The sequence below is a fragment of the Pantherophis guttatus genome, chromosome 4, assembly GCF_059756535.1.
Source record: "Pantherophis guttatus breed Tessera chromosome 4, ASM5975653v1, whole genome shotgun sequence".
Taxonomy (NCBI): domain Eukaryota; kingdom Metazoa; phylum Chordata; class Lepidosauria; order Squamata; family Colubridae; genus Pantherophis; species Pantherophis guttatus.
Window position 1 is genome coordinate 88,275,444 of NC_142066.1, and position 21,145 is coordinate 88,296,588.

Below are 21,145 nucleotides of genomic sequence, written 5' to 3' on the forward strand. Positions count from 1 at the left end.
ACAATTTAAATCATGATTTAAATCACTAGTAAAAAGGCTTGATTTAAATCAACTCGACTTAAATCATAATTTTTAAAGAGCAACTGTTATCTCTGCTATTCCTTTGACCCACTGTTGACTCACCGATAGTCCCAGTGTTGCAGAATATACAGCCTCATGCTACATAACTAAGCTCCATTTCAGGCTGAATAAACTAAATTATTTATATATCTTAAATAGAAAACTATCTTAAGATAGATTTTTACCCCAAAAGTTTTTTATTAAAATAAATTCGATAAATCAAAAAAATCCAATTTAAATCAAAAAAATCCAATTTAAATCAAAAAATCTGACTTTTTTGATTTTTTAAAAAAAAATCATTGATTTTTATCCACCCTGATCATGATGCAAGAGAAGATGTCCAGTAATCATATTGAGTTGAAAACAAATATCAGAGTTCTTGACCAAAAAGTGAATGACATACAAGAGTCAATACAAATTAATGAACAGAAGATAAATAAGATGGAATCTAAAATTGAGCAAAACGAAAGAAATTTAGAAATAGTAGACCAGAAGCTGATGGCACAGAATAGGGAGCTGGAGGACTCAATCACACAATTGGAAATGGATAGAGCCTCTTTTTATCTGCGCTTCCAGAACATTGCTGAAGATAAGGAAGAAGACCTGGGCCAAGTGATGGTGGAGCTAATAGCTGAGGTACTGCAACAGGATAAACAAGACATAATTAAAGAATTGGATGAGGTGTACAGAGTGCAGACCAACTACGCCAGGAGAAACAAGCTGTCCAGAGAAGTGCACATAAGATTTGAATGGAAGAAAGTTAAAGACATTTTCTATAGTGCGGTGAGAGAAGAACTGGTGATGTATAAGGGAAAGGAAGTAATTGTACTAAAACAAGTCCCAAGGAGGGTGAGGGAATCAAAAAGAGACTACAGATTCCTGGCCATTCAGTTGAACAAGAGGAGTATCCTCTTTAGATGGATATTGCCGGAAGGCATGCTGATTACATGGCAGGGAAAGAAAATCAAAATAGACAGCTCAAGATTTCCTAGATCAGCTAAGAGGGACGGAAGAAGATCAAAGCAGTAAGGAGAAATTGGAAGCAACAACACAAAACGAGGAAATTAACCAGCAGAGGAGAAGGAGACAGAGGCTAAGGAAAGTAAGGAGGCAAAGAAGCAGCAAAGGCCGCAAAGAACTACACGTGCGAATAAGAACTAAGACAACACAAAGGATATAAGAGATGGAAGATTGGAAGTTAATATCGATCAATGTTAATGGTTTGAATGATAATAAAAAAGAGGAATTTTTTTTTTTTATAAAATTAGCTAAACAAAATGCGGATATAATATGCCTCCAAGAGGTTCATATAAAAAAATAAAATGAAAAGTATTTGGAGTATAATAAATTGGGAAAAATCTTTACCTCTCTAGCTGAGGAAAAAAAAGGGGGGGGTGTGGCACTATATATTAAAAAGGAAATAGTAGCAGAATTAAAGTATGCCGACCCTAAGGGCAGAATCTTAGCAGTGGAAATAAAGAGAGGCAATTCCCCAATACTATTAATAGCTATCTATGCCCCGAACAAAAACCTGGGGGAATTTTATAAAAAATTAAGGGAAAGAATAAGTAAAATGGATAATAGCAATATTTGCATAAACGGAGTAGCAGATTCGGATAAAGACCACAAAAGCATTAAAGACCAAAAAGGAAAAAGGAAAAACCAATTTAGTAAGGCTATGAGAGTGGGCCTTATTAAGAGACAAGAGAATTTTACAACTGGAAGGGCACGACCTATTGAGAGGCTGGCATGCCTACCTCTGGGACAAAGGAAAAGGGACTGGGATTTGTTTCCATCAACATAAAATTAGAGATACATTATTGAAGACATGGAAAGAAATTAGGCATAAACATTACTTAAAATACCCAAAATGGATATCTACAATGGAGGCACTGACCCATCCAAATACGTTAGGTAGGGAGAAAATGGTCACCTATCAAGATATTTTAGATAATTGTGGTAACCTTATACCCAATGAGATATTAAAAGAGCAAGGGATCCATATTGATTGGTGGCCTTATTTACAAATTAAATCCCGATATAGTAAAGATAAACAAAACAAGGGAATAGAGATGGGGACAAACAGTTTGGATAAGGCATGGCTAGGTAGTGAGAACAAGCTATTAGCCAAATTATACTCCTACCTGCTCGAATACGACAGAGAAGGAGAAATACTAAAAGACCAAATGATCGCTTGGGGGAAAAACATCGAATCAAAGATAAATCTTGATGACTGGGAAGAAATATGGAATAGCAATCTTAAATTGACGAGAGCAACAACCTATAAGGAGAATCAGTATAAGATGCTATATAGATGGTACTTAGCACCATCTAGAATTGCTAAGATCTATCCAAATGCAAGCCCCAAGTGTTGGAAATGCGGCCACCACCAAGGTACTTTCTATCACATGTGGTGGACGTGTCCGGAAGCAAGGAAGTTTTGGAAAAAAATACAAAAATGGATCCAAGAAATATTACATGAGGATATTAATTTTCTGCCGGAAACCTATCTCCTGGGAGTCCTAAAACGAACATTTGGTAAGGACAAGAAATATTTGATTATTCATATTGTTACAGCTGCTAGACTCTCCTATGCTAGATATTGGAAAGAGAAAAGAGGACCAACTGAGGAACAGATAGTCAATAAAATACTTGACTGCGCAGAAATGTGCAGATTAACATATGTATTAAATGGAAAGGAGGATTCAGAATTTTACACGATCTGGGATTTGTGGTATAGGTGGTTGGAAATTAAATGCAAAAGTTAATACTCATGAGGAATAATACACAACTATTAGTGAATCCTATATATTATTATATTTTAATTAAACAGTAATTATTTTCATATATAAGAATTTTTGTATAAACTGTATAATTAATTAGATAATTGATTAGATACCGCACTTGTAAATATACAATATGACTACACGTTGCCGAACCGTATAGTTTGAATTGTAATATATTCTTAATTCAATAAAATTTCATTAAAAAAAAAAAGAGGATTTTTTTTTATATAAAATTAGCTAAACAAAAAGCGGATATAATATGCCTCCAAGAGGTTCATATAAAAAAAGAAAATGAAAAGTATTTGTAGTATAATAAATTGGGAAAAATCTTTACCTCTCTAGCTGAGGGAAAAAAAGGGGTGTGTGTGGCACTATATATTAAAAAGGAAATAGTAGCAGAATTTTTTTTTTATTTGATTTGATTTGTATACCGCCGTACTCCTGAAGGACTCAGGGTGGTGAACAGCCAAACAATAAAATACATAAATACAAAGAATTTAAAAACCAGATAAAATCAAATTAAATCATTTTGGCCCGGACAAATTAAAACACCCCAATAATTTAAAAACAGATTAAAATTTACATATTAAAAGAGGGAGGAGATTAGGCCAAGCCCGCTTGATGGAATAAAAAGGTCTTCACAGCACGGCGGAAGGTGCGCAGATCCGGGAACCTCTGTATCTCTGGGGGGAGCTCATTCCAGACGGTAGGTGCCCCCACAGAGAAGGTTCTCCCCCTAGGGGTCGCCAGCTGACACTGTTTGGCTGACGGCACCCGGAGGAGTCCCTCTCTATGAGAGCGTACTGGCCGATGGGAGGCTATTGGTGGTAGTAGGCGGTCCCGTAGATAACCAGGTCCTAAGCCATGGAGCACTTTAAAGGTGGTAATCAAAACCTTGAAGTGCACCTGGAAGACCAGCGGGAGCCAGTGCAGCTCGCGCAGGAGAGGTGTCACATGGGAGCGCCATGACGCTCCCATTACCACCCGCGCGGCTGCACTCTGCGCCAGTTGGAGCCTCCGGGTGCTCCTCAAGGGGAGCCCCATATAGAGAGCATTACTATAGTCCAGGCGGGAGGTGACGAGGGCATGAGTGACCGTGCGTAACGAGTCCCGATCCAGAAAGGGACGCAACTGGCGAATCAGGCGAACCTGATAAAAAATCCTCCCGGTCACGGCCGTCAAGTGCTCTTCTAAAGACAGCCGTGAATCCAGGAGGACGCCCAAGTTGCGAGCCCTCTCCGTGGGGGCCAATGATTCGGCCCCAATAGTCAGTGATGGCGTCAACTGACTATATCGGGACATCGGAAACCACAGCCACTCAGTCTTGGATGGGTTGAGCCTGAGCCTGTTCCTCCCCATCCAGAATTAAAGTATGCCGACCCTAAGGGCAGAATCTTAGCAGTGGAAATAAAAAGAGGCAATTCCCCAATACTATTAATAGCTATCTATGCCCCGAACAAAAACCTGGGGGAATTTTATAAAAAATTAAGGGAAAGAATAAGTAAAATGGATAATAGCAATATTTGCATAATTGGTGACTAACTGAGTAGCAGATTCGGATAAAGACCACAAAAGCATTAAAGACCAAAAAAGAAAAAGGAAAAACCTACCAAAACCCTTCTTTGATCTAGCTGAGGAGTTTAATTTAGTAAACATCTGGCGAACACTGCACCCAAATAAAAAACAATATACGTTCTATTCTAATCCTAAAAAATCATGGTCAAGAATTGACATGATGTGGATAAGCAGGAACATAGGGATGGAAATTATGTCAGCAGAAATCCCACCCAATGTTTGGGCGGACTATAATCCGTTAGAAATTAGATGGAAAAACCTTTATAAAAGAGGAAATAAGAGATGGAGATTAAATTTACAATTCCTGAGGGATAAGCAAAATACTGCGAAAGTAAACGGAGAACTAAAATCCTTTTTTGAGGAAAATGAAAAGGAGCCAACTGCCCGAGGAATAATATGGGATGCAATGAAGGCGTACCTGAGAGGTCTGGCAATATCTTATGGGTCACACAAAAGTAAAGAAAAAAGAAAGTTACAGAAGAAAAAAGAAAGTTACAGAAGGAACTGTTGGACGAATTAGGAAAAGCAGAGAAGATAGTGCAGCAAAACCCAGGCAATGAGGCAGCTAAAAAAAATTGGATGATTCTACGACATAAATTAAACATTCTAGATCAGAAAGAATTGGCATGTAAGATAAAACAGACCAAACAATACTATTTTGAAAATGCAAACAAACCGGGCAGGTGGCTCTCCTACAGGTTAAAAAAAGAGAAAGAGAAAGGGATTATATATCAGCTGGAAGATTCAGAGGGACATATTGTGAATAAACAAGAAGATAAATTAGAGATTACTCGAGAGTACTACGACACTCAATATGAAGAGGAAGGAATTCCAAAAGAAAAGGTGGACAAATACCTATCGGAAGAAACACTCCCATTAATAGGGAAGGATGAGAGAGAAATGCTCAATAAAGAAATCACAATGACGGAGTTAAAGATGGCAATATTGAAACTCAAAAAGAATAAATCACCAGGCCCAGATGGATTCCCAGGAGAATTATACAAAAACCCAGACTTAGAGGAAATTCTTCTACCAACATTTGTAGAAATTTACAATGAGGCCCTGACAAAATCCAAAATACTGGAATCATGGCAGGAGGTATACATTACACTCCTCCAAAAAGAAGGCGCAGATCTAAAATTGATAAAAAATTATAGACCTATCTCACTTCTCAATACCGATTATAAGATTTATATGAGTATTATAGCAGGAAGGCTAAAGATAATTTTGAACAATTTGATACATAGTGACCAAAATGGATTCCTCCCTGGGAGACAGATAAGAAACAATATCTTTTTTTTTCTGTTCCCATCAAGACCTTATAGAACTCATTAGATCCTAGTTCTAAGCCGCATTCCTCCTTGTCTTTCTGGTATCTAGACTTTATTTGTAAGTAAGTCCACCAGTCTAAATTGATACCTTGATCTCTCAAGGCATCGTTAAATTTAAGGTTTCCTCCTCATCTAGGATGTCTTTATATCTACACATTTTCTCCATTCCCCATCTGTTGGGATAAATCAGGGCCTCCATTGTGGAGAGCCATTTTGGGACCTTTGTATAGTATCACTGTCTAATTGCAGTCCATGTTTGTATTACAGTATCCCTAATTGTATGCCTATGAAAGTATGTTTTCTTTTTCTTCTCTGTGTCCCATAGATATGCATGCCACCCTCTCTGTAAGTCATGACCTTCCAAAGTTAGGATCCTTTTATTTTCCAGAGTGGCCCACTCCCTTATCCATACTAACTTGGCTGCCCTGTAGTATATTTCCAATTGGGGAGTCCAAATCCTCCTAAATTCCTTTTTCCTTGTAAGATTTTAAATGAGATCCTTGGTCTTTCCCTCCCCCCCCCCTCCATACAAATTTCCTAATGTTTTTGTTAAGTTCTGAAAAGAATTTCTTATCCAAATTTACAGGTATAGTTTGATATAAGTATAGTAATTTTGGGAGGATGTTCATCTTAATCGAAGCTATTTTGCCTAGAAGCGACAATTGTATTTTCTTCCATCTGTCCAAATCTTGTTTTAATTTCTTAGTTAAGGGGATATAGTTATCTTCCTTTACGGATGAACACCTTGAAGTTATCCAGATTCCTAGATACTTTATTTTTTTAACAACCTGTAGTCCCAATTTTTCTTCTATCTCTTTCTTCTGTACCTCAGTTACATTCTTAGTTAATATTTTGGTTTTGGTTTTATTCAATTTGAATCCTGCTAATTCTCCGTATTTGCCCAATTCCTCTAAAATTGTTTGTCCGGATTCTAATGGGTCTTCCAAAATCAAGGCCACATTGTCCGCAAATGCTTGCGTTTTATGTACCTCTTTCCTAATCTTTAACCCTTTAATTTCCTCATTGTTTTTGATTTTCCGTAGCAGAACTTCTAAGGCCAAAATAAATAATAATGATGATAGGGGGCATCCTTGTCTTACCCTCTTCCTGATCTGGAATGTTTTGGTCCTATCTCCATTTAATAAAATCGCCCTTTGGTTGTCGTAAATAGTTTTTATCATCTTTTCAAAATTTGTTCCAAATCCCATTATCTTAATTTGTTTAATCATAAAGTTCCAATTTAAATTGTCGAATGACTTCTGGGCATCTACAAAGACTAAGGCCATCTGCTTTCCTGAGTGTTCTTCATAATATTCTAAGATATCCAACACAATTCTCAGATTATCCCTAATTTGCCTCCCCGGGAGGAATCCATTTTGATCCTTATGTATCCAAGTGTTCAATATTTTTTTAGTTCTTTCCGCCATTATACTCATAAATAATTTGTAGTCGGTGTTTAGGAGAGAAATTGGTCTGTAATTTTGAATTTGTTTTAGATCGGCACCTTCTTTCGGCAGTAGTATGACATGTGCTTCCCTAATTTCGGTTGTAATATTTCTTCTAGATTTTTATATATTTCTCCTGGGAATCCGTCTGGGCCTGGCGATTTGTTGTTTTTGAGTTTAGAGAGCGCTGTTTTTAATTCTTCAACTGTTATCTTTCCATTGAGCATTTCCCTTTCTTCCTCTGTTATCCGTGGAAGCTCTTCGCTTGCCAGATATTGCTCTATTTTTTCTTCTGGGATCTCCTCTTCTTTATATAGAGCTTCATAATATTCCCTAGCTATCTCTAATTTGTCCTCTTTTTTGTTTAACAAATTATCCTTAGAGTCTTCTAATATATGAATTGTCCCTTTTTCATTTTCCTTTTTTAATTTATAAGCCAGCCATCTACCCGACTTGTTGGCATTCTCAAAATAGTATTGTTTTGTTCTTTTTATTTTATGTGCCAGATCTTTTTGATCTATGATATTCAGTTTGTGCCTCCACATCAGCCAACTTTCTTTTGCTATTTTATCTCCCAGGTTTTCTTGGAGTTTCCTTTGAGCTTCTCCTAAGTGATTTAGATGATCTTCCAGGACCTTTCTTTTTTCTTTATTTTTATATGCACTATATGATATCACAACTCCTCTTAGATAGGCCTTCATTGCATCCCATACTATTGCACGAGGAGTTTCTTGGTTTTCATTTTCTCTGAAAAAGGACTTTAATTCTTCTTTAAGTTTTTCTACACATTCTTTATCTCTCAACAATTTCACATTGAACCTCCATCTCTGTTGTTTCTTCCTCTGTGCGCTCTTCCACTTTACTTCTAAGGGGTTATGATCTGCCCATGTGTTCGGGCTGATTTCTGTCGTTCCTATTTCTAATCCAAGATTCCTGCTGACCCATGCCATGTCGATTCTCGACCATGACTTTTGAGGATTAGAGTAAAATGTATACTGTCTATTATTTGGGTGTAGGGTCCGCCATATATCAATTAAATTTAATTCATCCACTAAGTCAAAAAAGGCTCTCGGTAATTTTGCCCTTTTGTTTTTATTAATTTTATTGCTTTTATAATCCTTATCCGGGTCTACTATTCCATTAAAATCACCTATTATACAAATTTCATTATAGGCCATTTTTCCTAGTTGCTCATGAAGTTTTTTGAAGTATTCCCCCTGGGGTTTTTTTTTTTTTTTGGAACATATAAACCTACTAATAGTATTTTGGAGTTCCCTCTCTTAACCTCAATCATTAGAGTTCTTCCCTTTGTATCATTATATTTTTGCTCAGCTTCAATTCCTTTTTTGACATAGATTACCACCCCCTTTTTTTCTCTGCTAATGAGGTAAACGTTTTTCCAAATTTTTTGTACTCTAAACATTTGCCCTCTTCTTTTTTTATGTGCACCTCCTGTAGGCAAATTATATCTACGTTTTGTTTTACTAATTTTGTAAGTCTTAGTTTCCTCCTTTTATAATCATTTAGTCCATTCACATTTACTGATATTAGTTTCCAATCATTCATTCCTGCTTTCCTCGTTCGATTTTAGTTTCTGTTTGCTCGTACGGCTCTTAGTGGTCTTGTTTTTTTCCCTTTGGCCTCTTTGTCTTCCTTTTCTTCTGTCCTCTTCTCCTCTGAGGGTCCTTCCTTAGTTTTCCGTTGGTGTGAGGTTTCCTCTTCTAATGCTGTTGCTTCTAATTCTTCTTTACTACTTTGTTCTTCTTCCGTTCCTCTCAGCTGGTCGAGGAAGTCTTGTGCTGTACTCAGACTATCTATTTTTATTTTTCTCCCCTGCCAGGTGATTCTGGCAGCAGCCATCTGAATAATATATTCCTTTTATTTAGCTGTACAGCTAAACATCTATAATCCTTTCTCACTTCCCTCACTCTTCTTGGAATTGTTTTAGAATTATCACTTCTTTTCCTCTGTATGTTATTGGTTCTTCTCTTGCCATATTCTACAGGATGTCTTTCACTTTTTTTCTCGTGAATCTAACATGCACTTCCCTTGGAAGCCTGTTCCTCCATGCATAATTTGTCTGTACTCTATAGACATCATCCAGTTCTTTGATTATCTCTTGCTTGTCTTGTTGAAGTACTTCTGCGATTAGTTCCGTCATCATCTGTCCCAGGTCCTCCTCTTTGTCTTCTACAATATTTTGGAAATGTAGGTAGAAGGACGCCTTGTCCATTTCCAGCTGGATTATTGAATCCTCTAACTCCCTATTTTGCATCATAAGCTTCTGGTTCACAATATCTAATTTCTTCTCGTTTTGCTCTATTCTAGATTCCGCCTTCAGTATCCTTTGTTCATTGTTGTGTATTGAGACTTGGATCTCATTCATCTTCTGATCCAGTACTTGAATATCTGTTTTTAATTCAGCATGATTATTGGACATTTTTTCTTGCATAATCATCATGGTTTCTTGAATTAAAGTCAAGGTTGATTGCAAAGTTTGCATGGTCGGTGTTGCTATGGATTTTTCCATTTTGGACAACCCTTCCATTGATTTCTGGGTTGCTGGAGAGGTCATGGTTATAGTGGGATTGGAGGATGTCTTCTTCCCTGTTTTCAAAATCGTTGATGACAGGCTTGTCATTTCTTTCAGGACTGTTTTTTGTTCTCTAATTATTTTCTCAATGTTTCTCCAAATTATCATTCAATAATTACCGCCTCTTCTTGTCTGTTATTATCTGTTGTCTAATGTTACTTTGAGTATGTTTGCAGGTAATTAATTCAAATTCTCCTAAGGTACAATATTTATCTAGCCTCTCCTAATAACGTAAATAACATAAAGTAGTACACTACTACCAGAATAAATCACAATTGCTTATTCTCTATGCCCAACTTATTTCTTAAAACTAATTTCAGACTATAGATATTATATAAATGTAAATATATATAAGTAAGTTAATATAGGTAGATACTATAAATAAAAATAAATACGGTTATATATAAGAATAGGAAACTGTATTAATATATATGCAATATATGGAAAGAGATCAAAAATTAATTAAGAGTTGACAATTAATATAAGTATATAAAATATCAAAATATTAGACAGTATAGTTATCAAAAAGTATCAAAAAATATCAAAAGTACTATAAGGATCGGAAGGTCTTCTCCTGATTTTTTTTCCCTTTTGTCCCCTTTTAAAATATGTAAAGTTCTTTATTACTCAGCCTCCAATATTTTCTAAATCTCCCTTTTTTCTAAGTCCGTTGATCAAAATCGGCACTCTCTGGTATTTTCCACTGTTAGATTGTCCGTGAGTCAGCCTCTTCAGTTGTCGCCCTGTCAGGTCTTTGTAATGGCTGCACTTCCTGTTCTTTGGTACAAACCAGTCTCCGTCTGATTTCACTCTCCGATAGTTCTATGGCTATAAACAGCAAAAAAGAGATTTTTCTGGATTCTGGATTCTTATTTCTTATTACTTGCTGTGCCAACCGGTCTTCTTTTGTGAAAGTAATTCGATCGATCTTTTATTCTCCCTGCTGGCTTGCTGGGCTCTATAGCCTTTCAGGCAGTTCTCTAATTCCAATCGCTGCTCCTTACCACTCTGAGCCATTCACGCCCGACTCCGCTGGCCCATTCTTCCGATGTCAACTTCACGTAAACAGGGAAAGGTGTACTAATCCAATTTCAACACTGCAGCCTCCGATCTTCCTCGCCTCCTGTCTCGTTGCTGGCTACCGCAGCCTCAGGTCCGCCATTGAATGGCCGACTCACACGTGTTGGTTTGACAGAGCCACCCAGTCTTGCAATAAGCGTTTGCAATTCGCTTTCTCGCTCCCCTGGCTCTCTCTAACGTCCACAAGGCTCTCCAGGCTCCGCGCCCAAAAAGGGTCCCCAAAACACGGTGACTAGCAGCGCTGGGGAGTAGCAGTCACTCTCTCAGCACCATGTCACCACAGGTCGCCAACCGGAAGTCTCGGTTGGACTTTTTTTAATCCAACGCCGCCCCTGCCCACCCCCTCCCACTCAAGCAGAAGACCCTATATTATTTCTGACAAATGGCAGTCCAATCTTTTCTTGAAAATCTCAAGTGATGAAGCTCCCACAACTTCTGAAGACAAGCTGTTCATTTGGTTGATTCTCACTGTCAGAAACTTCCTCCTCATTTCTAGGTTGAATCTCTCCTTGGTCAGTTTCCATCCATTATTTCTTGTCTGGCCTTCAGGTGCTTTGGAAAATAACATGACCCCCTCCTCTCTGTGGCAGCCCCTCAAATATTAGAACACTGCTATCATGTCTCCCCTGGTCCTTCTCTTCACCAGACTAGCCGTGCCCAGTTCATATAACCCTTCTTCATATGTTTTAGTCTCCAGTCCCCTAATCATCCTGGCTGCTCTCCTCTGCACTTTTTTTAGAGTTTCAACATCTTTTTTATAGTGTGATGACCAAAACTGGATGCAGAACTCTAGGTGTGGTCTTACTAGGGCTTTATAGAATGATATTAGTACCTTACTTGATCTTGATTGTATCCCTCTGTTAATGCAATTTAGGATTGCATTGGCTTTTTTAACTAATGCTGCCCACTGATGGCTCATATTTAGCTGATTGTCCACTAAGACTCCAAGATCCCTCTCACAGTCACTGCTATTAAGACTGGTTTCCCCCAGTTTATATGTGTAGTTTTGGTTTTTCTAACCTAAATGCAAGACTTTACTTTTCTCTACATTGAATTTCATTTTGTTAGATAGGACCCAGTGTTCAAATCTGTCACGATCCATTTGGATCTTGAGACTATCTTCTAGGGTGTTAGCTATTTTTTTTTAAATTTGATTTATATGCCACCCTTCTCCGGAGACTCAGGGCGGCTTACAATGCGTTAAGCAATAGCCTTCATACTTTTGTATATTTATACAAAGTCATCTTATTGCCCCCACAATCTGGGTCCTCATTTTACTTACCTTAGAAAGGATGGAAGGCTGAGTCAACCTTGAGCCTGGTGAGATTTGAACTTACAGTAATTGCAGACAGCTTGATGTTAATAACAGTGCTTTAGTCTGCTGCGCCACCAGGCTCTTATTCCTGGCAGCTTAGCTATTCCTGCTATTCCTGGCAGCTTAGCATCATCTGCAAATTTGGTGAGTTCCCATTCTATTCCCTCATCTAAGTCGTATCTTATGAAGATATTGAAGATTACTGGGCCTAAGACGGAACCTTGTGGCACCTTATTGCTTACTTCTCTCCATGTAGACTTAGACCCATTAAGGACTACTCTTGAATGCGGTTTGTCAGCCAGTTGTGAATCCATCTGGTGGTGAAGCTATCTATCCCACTTTTTTTCTAGCTTACGAAGAAGTAAGTTGTGGTCTACTTTGTTGAATGACTTGCTGAAGTCTAAGTATATTATGTCCACAATATTTCGCTAGTCTACTAATTTAGTCACTATGTCAAAGAATGAAATAAGATTGGTTTGGCATGATCTGTTTTTTAAAAAACCCATGCTGACTTCTAGTTATTACTTTACTCATTTCTAGATGTTGGAAGATCTGTTTTTTATTATCTTTTCCAGTATATTCTCGGTTATTGATGTCTTTAAGTTTTTACCTTTCACTTTTGTCTCTTTTTTGGTTTGAGATTTCTTTTATGGAATTCAATAGAATTGGTTTTCTCTTTTTAAGTATTACTTTTGTGTGGATTGAGAATTGAAGAGTCAGAAGAAACTTTTGGTTTTTTTTAATTTTCACTTTTTTTCCCTTATGGACACTTATTTTTGATTTTAAAAAAATATTTTTTCCTTTTAAAACATTCGGATTACAATCTTTTTTTTTGCTTCCTCCCTCTCTTCCAGCTTGTTTTGTTTTTATTATTATTTATTTTTCTCTTTATATTTTTGAAGGGGTGATTTGAGAATTTTTACTTTTTTCTTTTTTTCTATCTCTTTTTTAGTTTTTTGCCTACTAATTCAATTATTCAATTAGACATTTGGATTATAATTAAACAATAAGTGGATTATCAATTATTTACATTAAGCTTTTGGAGAAGTGGAAATGAAGAAATACACACAGCCAGCACTAAGTCCCTCAGCGGCAGAAATGCAGAAAATGTCCGAGATGATGGAGCTGCGCAAATTTATGCAATCACTCCATGATGATATTAAACAGGAACTGCAAGAAATGAAAGAAATAATAGGGAAGAACGAGGAGAGAATTAAGAAAGAAGAAGAAAAAGTGGAAATGACAGAGAAAAAAGTTGAAAATTTGGTTTCCATAGATAAAATCCAAGAAAGGACAATTATTTTGCTGGAAATGGAACACTCTGAATTTTACTTAAGATTCCAAAATATAGAAGAAGAAAAAGGAGAAAATTTACTAGAAATAATTGCAGAGATTTTGGCTGAAGCCTTGGAACAACCCAAAGAAAAGATTTTAAATGAGATTGATGAAGCCTTTAGAATCTATCCTAGATATGCAGTAAGGAATAAACTACCAACATGTAAGATTTACAAAGAGAGCAATGAAATCAGAAATGCTTCAAGCAGTAAGGACCACAGCATTGAAACACAAGGATAAAGAACTTGTGGTTCTACGACAAATACCTAGAAGAGTTAAGAGATTTGAGGAGAGAATACCAATTCTTAACAAGAATTTTAATATCCAAAGGAGTGAGTTTTAGATGGTTAATACTTGAAGGGATTATGGTGACATGGAGAGAACAAAGACACAGACTTGATTCAATTGAGAAAGTGAAGTTATTTTATCAACAACTTTGTGGATCAATGGAAGAAGATTTGGGAGCTGTAGGCATTGCAAAAGAGAAAGATGAAGAAAAGGATAAAGAGGAAAAAGCGAAAGAAGAGGGGGCTTGGAGACAAGGGGCAAGAGCCAAAGACCCAATTGAACAAAGAGAGACGAGGACAATGAAATTAAAACCTAATAATAAGTAAACATGGAAGAAGAAATAAAAGCAATAAAAAGCAAAATAAAAGCAAGGATTAAATGCAGCGATAAAAAGAAACAGATTATTGACTAAATTAAATACTCTGAAGATGTTTACAAGAAGTTCATATTAGAAAACAACATATAAAACTATTACAATATCCCAAACTAGGATTTTTATTTACATCACTGATACAACAAAGTAAAAGAGGTGTGACATTATATATAAAAGAAAAATTAGAACCTAAATTAATTTTTGAAGATGAAGAAGCCAGGATTTTGATGGTGGAAATAAAAATGAACTTTAAACAACTACTTTTGATAGCATTGTATGCACCAAATGAAAAGCAGGAAGAATTTTATCGTCGATTGCACAGAAAAATTATAGCATTGAACTATGAAAATGTCTTATAATGGGTGATTTTAATGCTGTTACAGACCCAGATTTGGACTATAAAACTCTGAAGACAAATAAAAAAACTAGAAGAACATTACCAAAATCCTTTTTTTACAATGGTAGAAGAATTAAGTATCCAAGATATTTGGAGACAAAAACATTTGAAGGAGAGTCAATATACTTTTTATTCAAATAGACATCTATCATGGTCAAGGATAGATATGGTATGGATGTCAACTGGACTTATAGAAGAAGTGTAAGAAGTGAATATTGGTTCAAATATTTGGGCTGACCATAGTCCGATGACAATAGTGTGGAAAGGGAAAAAGAAAAAGACAAGATGGACTTTGAATACAACAATATTAAATGAAAAAGGATTCCAGGAATTTGTGGGAAAGGAATTTGACATTTTTTTTTTAAATTAAATAAAAAGGAAGATACATCACTCCAAAATGTATGGGACACAATGAAAGCATATATTAGAGGACTAGCAATAACATATTTGGGGGAAAAGAACAAAAAGAAATGGCAGAAACAAGTAAGATTGGAAGAAGAATATAAAAGCCTGGGAAAAAAGTTACAGAAAGATGTTCAAAATAAAAAAATTAAGAAATTGATGAAACTGAAGAAGCATGAAATAATCTTAAATGAACAAGAATCATTAGCAAACCAATTGAGAGCATCAAAATAGAATTTTTTTGAAAACGCAAACAAACCAGGAAGATGGCTAGTGTATAAACTAAGAAAAGAGAAAGAGAAAAAAGTTATAAAATATCTACAAGATGAAGAAGGGAAATTACAATATAGAACTGAAGAAAAAAAGAAAGTAATCCAAGAATATTATGAAAAACTCTATTCACAAGAGAAGATCCCTGAGGAGGAGATACAAAACTATCTGGAAAAATCAGATTTAATTAAAATATCAGAACAATTTAAAGGAATGTTAGCTGAAAGAATAACAATGATTGAATTAACAGAAGCAATAAAAAGACAAAAGAATGGGAAAGCGCCTGGACCAGATGGCTTACCAGCCGAAGTGTATAAAACATTGGAAGAAGTGATTAGTAATGTGATGTTGGACTTATTTAATTAATTATTATTAGAGGTTAAAATGCCAGATTCATGGAAAGAGGCATATGTGACACTCGTACCTAAAGAAGATACAGATTTACAATTGATTAAAAATTATAGACCGATCTCACTATTAAATGTAGATTATAAGATTTTTGCTTCAATAATGGCAAACAGGTTGAAAAAACCGTTAAATGAATATATCCACAGTGATCAAAATGGATTCTTACCAAAAAGGCAAATTAGAGATAACATGAGGATGATTTTGAATACCTTGGAATATTATGAGACTCACCCAGAAAAACAAATGGCGTTGATGTTTCTAGATGCACAAAAAGCTTTTGATAATGTGAACTGGCAGTTTATGATAAAGCAATTACAGAGAATGGATTTTGGGGAGAGATTCATAAATACTATAAAAACAATATATGACAGACAATTTGCCAAGATAATGATGAATGGAGAAATGACAGGAAAGATTAATATAATGAAGGGCACCAGGCAAGGATGCCCTTTATCACCATTATTGTTTATTTTGACTCTAGAAGTTTTAAACAGGAACATTAGATGGAGTGATGAGATAAAAGGAATGAAAGTCAAAAAAGAGGAATATAAACTACAAGCGTTTTCCGATGATTTGGTTTTTATTATAGAGGAACCGCAAATAACAGGCCTTAAATTACTAGAACAGATAGAAGACTATGGAAAAGTATCTGGTTTGAAAATAAACAAAGACAAAACAAAAATTTTGGTGAAGAATACAACAGAAAAAACAAATAGAGAGATAAAAGAAAATTTAGACATACAAGTAGTGAAAAAAGTAAAATACTTGGGAGTATACTTAACTTCAAAATGTGCAACAATAGAAGAAGAAAACTACTACAAGTTAAAGCAACAAATTGAAAAAGACTTGGAAAAATGGAAGAATCTTCAACTATCACTTATGGGTTGGATTGCATTGATAAAGATTACCAAGACTATTATTTTTATTCCAAACTGTGTCAATAAAAATTGAAAAGACTTACTTTCAATATCTTAATAAGATCATGAGGAAATTTATATGGCAAAGGAAAAAAGTAAGAATAAATTTAAGAATGTTGCAAGACACGAGATTACGAGGGGGATTTGGTTTACCAAATTGGTAATTATTTTATCAAGCAGCAACATTGACATGGTTGAAAAGATGGATTGAATTAAGAAATACAAGGTTGTTAACACTGGAAGGGCATGATTTACAACTGGGATGGCATGCCTTTTTATGGCATGGTAGAAGTAAGATACATACATACTTTCTTAGACATTATATAAGAAATGCATTATTATTGGTATGGGAGAAGGATAGAGATAAATATTATGTGAAAATACCAACATGGTTATCAATAACGGAAGCTTTAATACACCCAAATGTCTTTAATTTTGGAAATATTGTCAGATGTAATGAGTTATTAATAGATAAGGGGGAACTGAAAGAGAAACAAGAATTGGAACAACAGGGAATTGAGATAGATTGGTACATGTACTGTATATGCAGATAAGATCAAGATATGAAAAAGATGTTAAATTACATGGTTTTTATATGGAAAAGACTGAACTGGATAAGATACTCATGCAAACAGAGGAAAACTTAATTTTAAAAAAAATTATAACTTTTTGTTGTATATTGTTCCTACTGGGTATCTTTCCAGAAAAAATTAGTAAAGGAAAATGTATATTTGATTATACATGTAATAGCTGCTGCAAGAATTGTGTATGCTCAAAATTGGAAATCAGAGAAAATAGCTTTGGAAGAAGAAGTAATAAAAAAAACTTTAGACTGTGCAAAAATGAATAGATTGATGATTAAAGATAAGGAGGAATCAGAATATTTTAAAACATGGAATTATTTTTATAGTTGGTTGGAAAAGAGATATAAATGACTGATACTATAATTATGTACAAATGATGATTATAATATTGATTTAGAAATGAAATGTTAGAATGGTTTGGATGAATATGAAGATAGAAGAAATTTATGAAAGATGGAGAAGAAGCCTAGAAGATAACACCAAGACGTCACAGGGAAGGGAGGATTGATGTATTAAATGTTTGTTTGTCTTAAAAAATAAAAAAAAAATACTAAAAAAAAAAAGAAATGCTGCAGTGGTGAATGGGGGGGGTATACAAATGTATGATTTTGTTTTTGCTGAGAGTAATGCATACAAACTTGACTTGTTCACAAAGTGATAGTCAACAAATACTGAATATCAACACTCATGGCATTTTGCAGTTTTTATTCCATTCTCAATTTCTACATTTCTTTAATTGCAGTCTCTAGGCCAAGGAACTCACAGCTACTTTCTCAGATGAAAAAGGATTATCATAGGAAGGAACTATTTACCGTGTTTCCCTGAAAATAAGACACTGTCTTATATTTTTTTGAACCCCAAAATAAGCGCTTGGCCTTATTTTCGGGGAGGTCTTATAATTTTGGGGCGCGTGGAACAAGATGGGACTCCTCTTGCTATCTTACCTCATTTCCAGTTCTGCATTTAAATATTTTCAGGGAGGGCTTATTTTCGGGGGGGAGGCTTATTTTAGCACATGCGCTCAAAAGCCCGATTGGGCTTATTATCAGGGGATGTCTTATTTTCGGGGAAACAGGGTAATTTAAAATACAACTCCTTCTGAGCAATTTATTACATCCATCTCTGTAGAAGATACAGCTAATTACACAACTGAAAGCTGAATGTTATTGTATTCCCCCACAGCAAATTTGGTCATTCTATGTAATGGGACAGTTTGGCAATTGAGACGCATGCCTAGTCCCCAATTTTCTATCCAGTTTCCAGCACAATATATTGCATACTAGCTATGCCAAATCTGTCAATTTTTCACCCACTGCTTGAAAGATCTTGAGTCAACACACTACTATTTTGATAGATATTTCTGGCTGATACCTTTTCAAATTAAAAGTGAGTTACTGGGTTATTCTTCTCAAAAACAAAACAAAACACCCCTCTGCATACCAATCATGGTACATCCACACATATTTGTGCTCACTTCTATCTCTGATATTGCATTTGTAATACAAGTTTATACTATATAATTCTTAAAACACATCCAGCCAAAAAAAAGAAAGAAAATACTAATATGGAGAATCTTTCAAGTAGGAGGATTTTATAGTTTTCTTTACTTTTATTAAAGATGAGTTGAATTCATGGCTCCAAGCATGGAACTAAAAGCAGACAATTATACACCAAACAGTTTTCTCCAAACAGTTTGCTAATGATCAAAAATATAAAAGGTTACAAATTCCAGGCATATGGTTTCCCCTCTATTTTTCTAGCTTAACTAATTGGCATGTTTAAAGAAAGAAAGGTTAACTTGTAATGTGTAACATCAATTGCCAATTGCAAAATCCAATATAACTCAGTTCTTGCCAAAACATTTTCTGAAGCCTTTTATCTGTCTCAGATCACATTCTGAATTTGGACAAGAAGCATTCACTGGAAAATCACAGTGTGTTAAAGATATGCAGTAGTCATACCTAAACCCTATCCAAAATAAATTCAGTCAGTTTCATTTCCTGTCATAAGGAATGAGAGATTTTTCAAAGGATCTCCAGCTCTTACTACATAGGAAAAAAGGAATTGATCAAGACATTTGGGGGGAAGGGATGTTTTTTGCTGCACTAAATCATGATTTGTTAAATACTCCTCAAACAGAGTTATATATCACACTATGCCATAAATTACATGAGCATAATGACAGTATATATACATCCAAGCAAATCAGTTTGAGTTAATGCAATTCAGTCCACAATGAATACCATTTTTTTTTTCAAACTAGCAAACTAGTCTTACGTCTTGACACTCAAGAGACTGGGAAGAATCAACAGATTAACAGAGTTGGAAGGGACCTTGTAAGTCATCTAGTACAACCCCCACCCAAGCAGGAGACCCTACACCAGGGGTGTCAAACTCAATTTCATTGAGGGCCGCATCAGTTGTGTTTCACCTCAGAAGGTCGGGAGGGGTGTGGAAGGGTGTGGGCATGGTGCGCATGGCCAGCTTTACGTCACTCATGTCGGGGGCATCTGTGGTAGCCAAGTGCTAAGACAGGACTTCTCTGAGACCCTCACTCACACTCATTATAATCTCCGTCCTTCCTTCCTTCCTTCCTTCCTTCCTTCCTTCCTTCCTTCCTTCCTTTTTTTCTTCCCTCTTCATTCTCCTTTCTTCTTCCTTCCCATCTTTCCTTATCTTCCTTTCTTGCTCTCTTCCCATCTTTCCTCCTTTTTCTTTTTCTTTCCCTTTCTGCTTTCCTGTCCCTTCTTGCTTGCTCAAATGCAAAAGGTGAAACAGTTCTCCTTTTGTTTTGTTTTTAGTTTGTTTTGATAGCTTTCTGCCAGAAAAAATGGACCCTTGGGAGCCACTGAGCTCCATTTTTGCTGGCAGAGGCACCAAGGGCCGGTCCTTTGCTGTTTCTAGGCTGGATCCATGGGCCAGATCTAAGCACCACGCGGGCCGGATCCAGCCCACAGGCCTTGAGTTTGACACCCCTGACAGATGGCAGTCCAGACTCTTCTTGAGTTTCAAGTGATGAAGCTCCCACAACTTCTGAAGGCAAAATGTTCCATTGGTTGATTGCTCTCACTGTCAGAAAATTTCTCCTCGTTTCCAGATTGAATTTCTCCTTGTTCAGATTCCATCCATTATTCCTTGTCTGGCCTTCAGGTGCTTTGAAAAACAGCTTGATCCCCCTCCTCTCTGTGGTAGCCCCTCAAATATTAGAACACTGGCTATTATGCCTCCCCTGGTCCTTCTCTTCACTACACTAGTCATGCCCAGTTGGTATGTTTTAGTCCCTAGTCCCCTAATCAAGTTAGTTGCTCTTCTCTGCACTCTTTCTAGAGTAATCAATATCTTTTTAATAGTGTGGTGACCAAAACTGGATGCAGTATTCTAGGTGTGGTCTTACTAAGGCTTTATAGAGTGGCATTAGTACCTCACTTGATTTAGACTGTATTCCTATGTTAATGCAACTTAGACTTGCATTGGCTTTTTTGGCTGCCACCATTGGCTCATATTTAATTGGTTGTCTACTAAGACTCCAAGATCCCTCTCACAGTTAGTGCTATTAAGACTGGTTTTACCCAGTCTATGTGTGTATTTTTGGTTTTTCTTGCCTAAGTGTAAGACTTTACTTTTCTCTACATTGAATTTCATTTTGTTAGATAGGGCCCAGTGTTCAAGTCTGTCAAGATCCATCTGGATCTTGAGCCTATCATCTAGGGTGTTGGCTATACCTGCCAGTTTAGTATCATTTGCAAATTTGATGACTTCCCCTTCTTTTCCAGGCCTCTGGTAGTTCCCCGGTGCTCCAGGATTTTTGGAAGATATGGTACAGTGGTTCTGAGATAGTATCTGCCAGCTCCTTTAGAACTCTGGGATGTAATCCATCAGGTCCCAGTGATTTGTATTTATCAAAATCAGCCAGGCTTTATCTTATTTTTTGCTTATTTTAACTTTTATTTCTAGTTTGTTTTTTACAGTTATGTTTTTGGTAGGTT

At 36.1% G+C, this 21,145-nt stretch overlaps 1 protein-coding gene across 5 annotated transcripts in view; it reads right to left on the reverse strand.

Moving 5' to 3' along the window:
- The window catches only part of ITGA9 (integrin subunit alpha 9), a 588,487-nt gene that overhangs the window by 477,175 nt on the left and 90,167 nt on the right, over nucleotides 1-21,145 (reverse strand). The window lies entirely within an intron of this gene.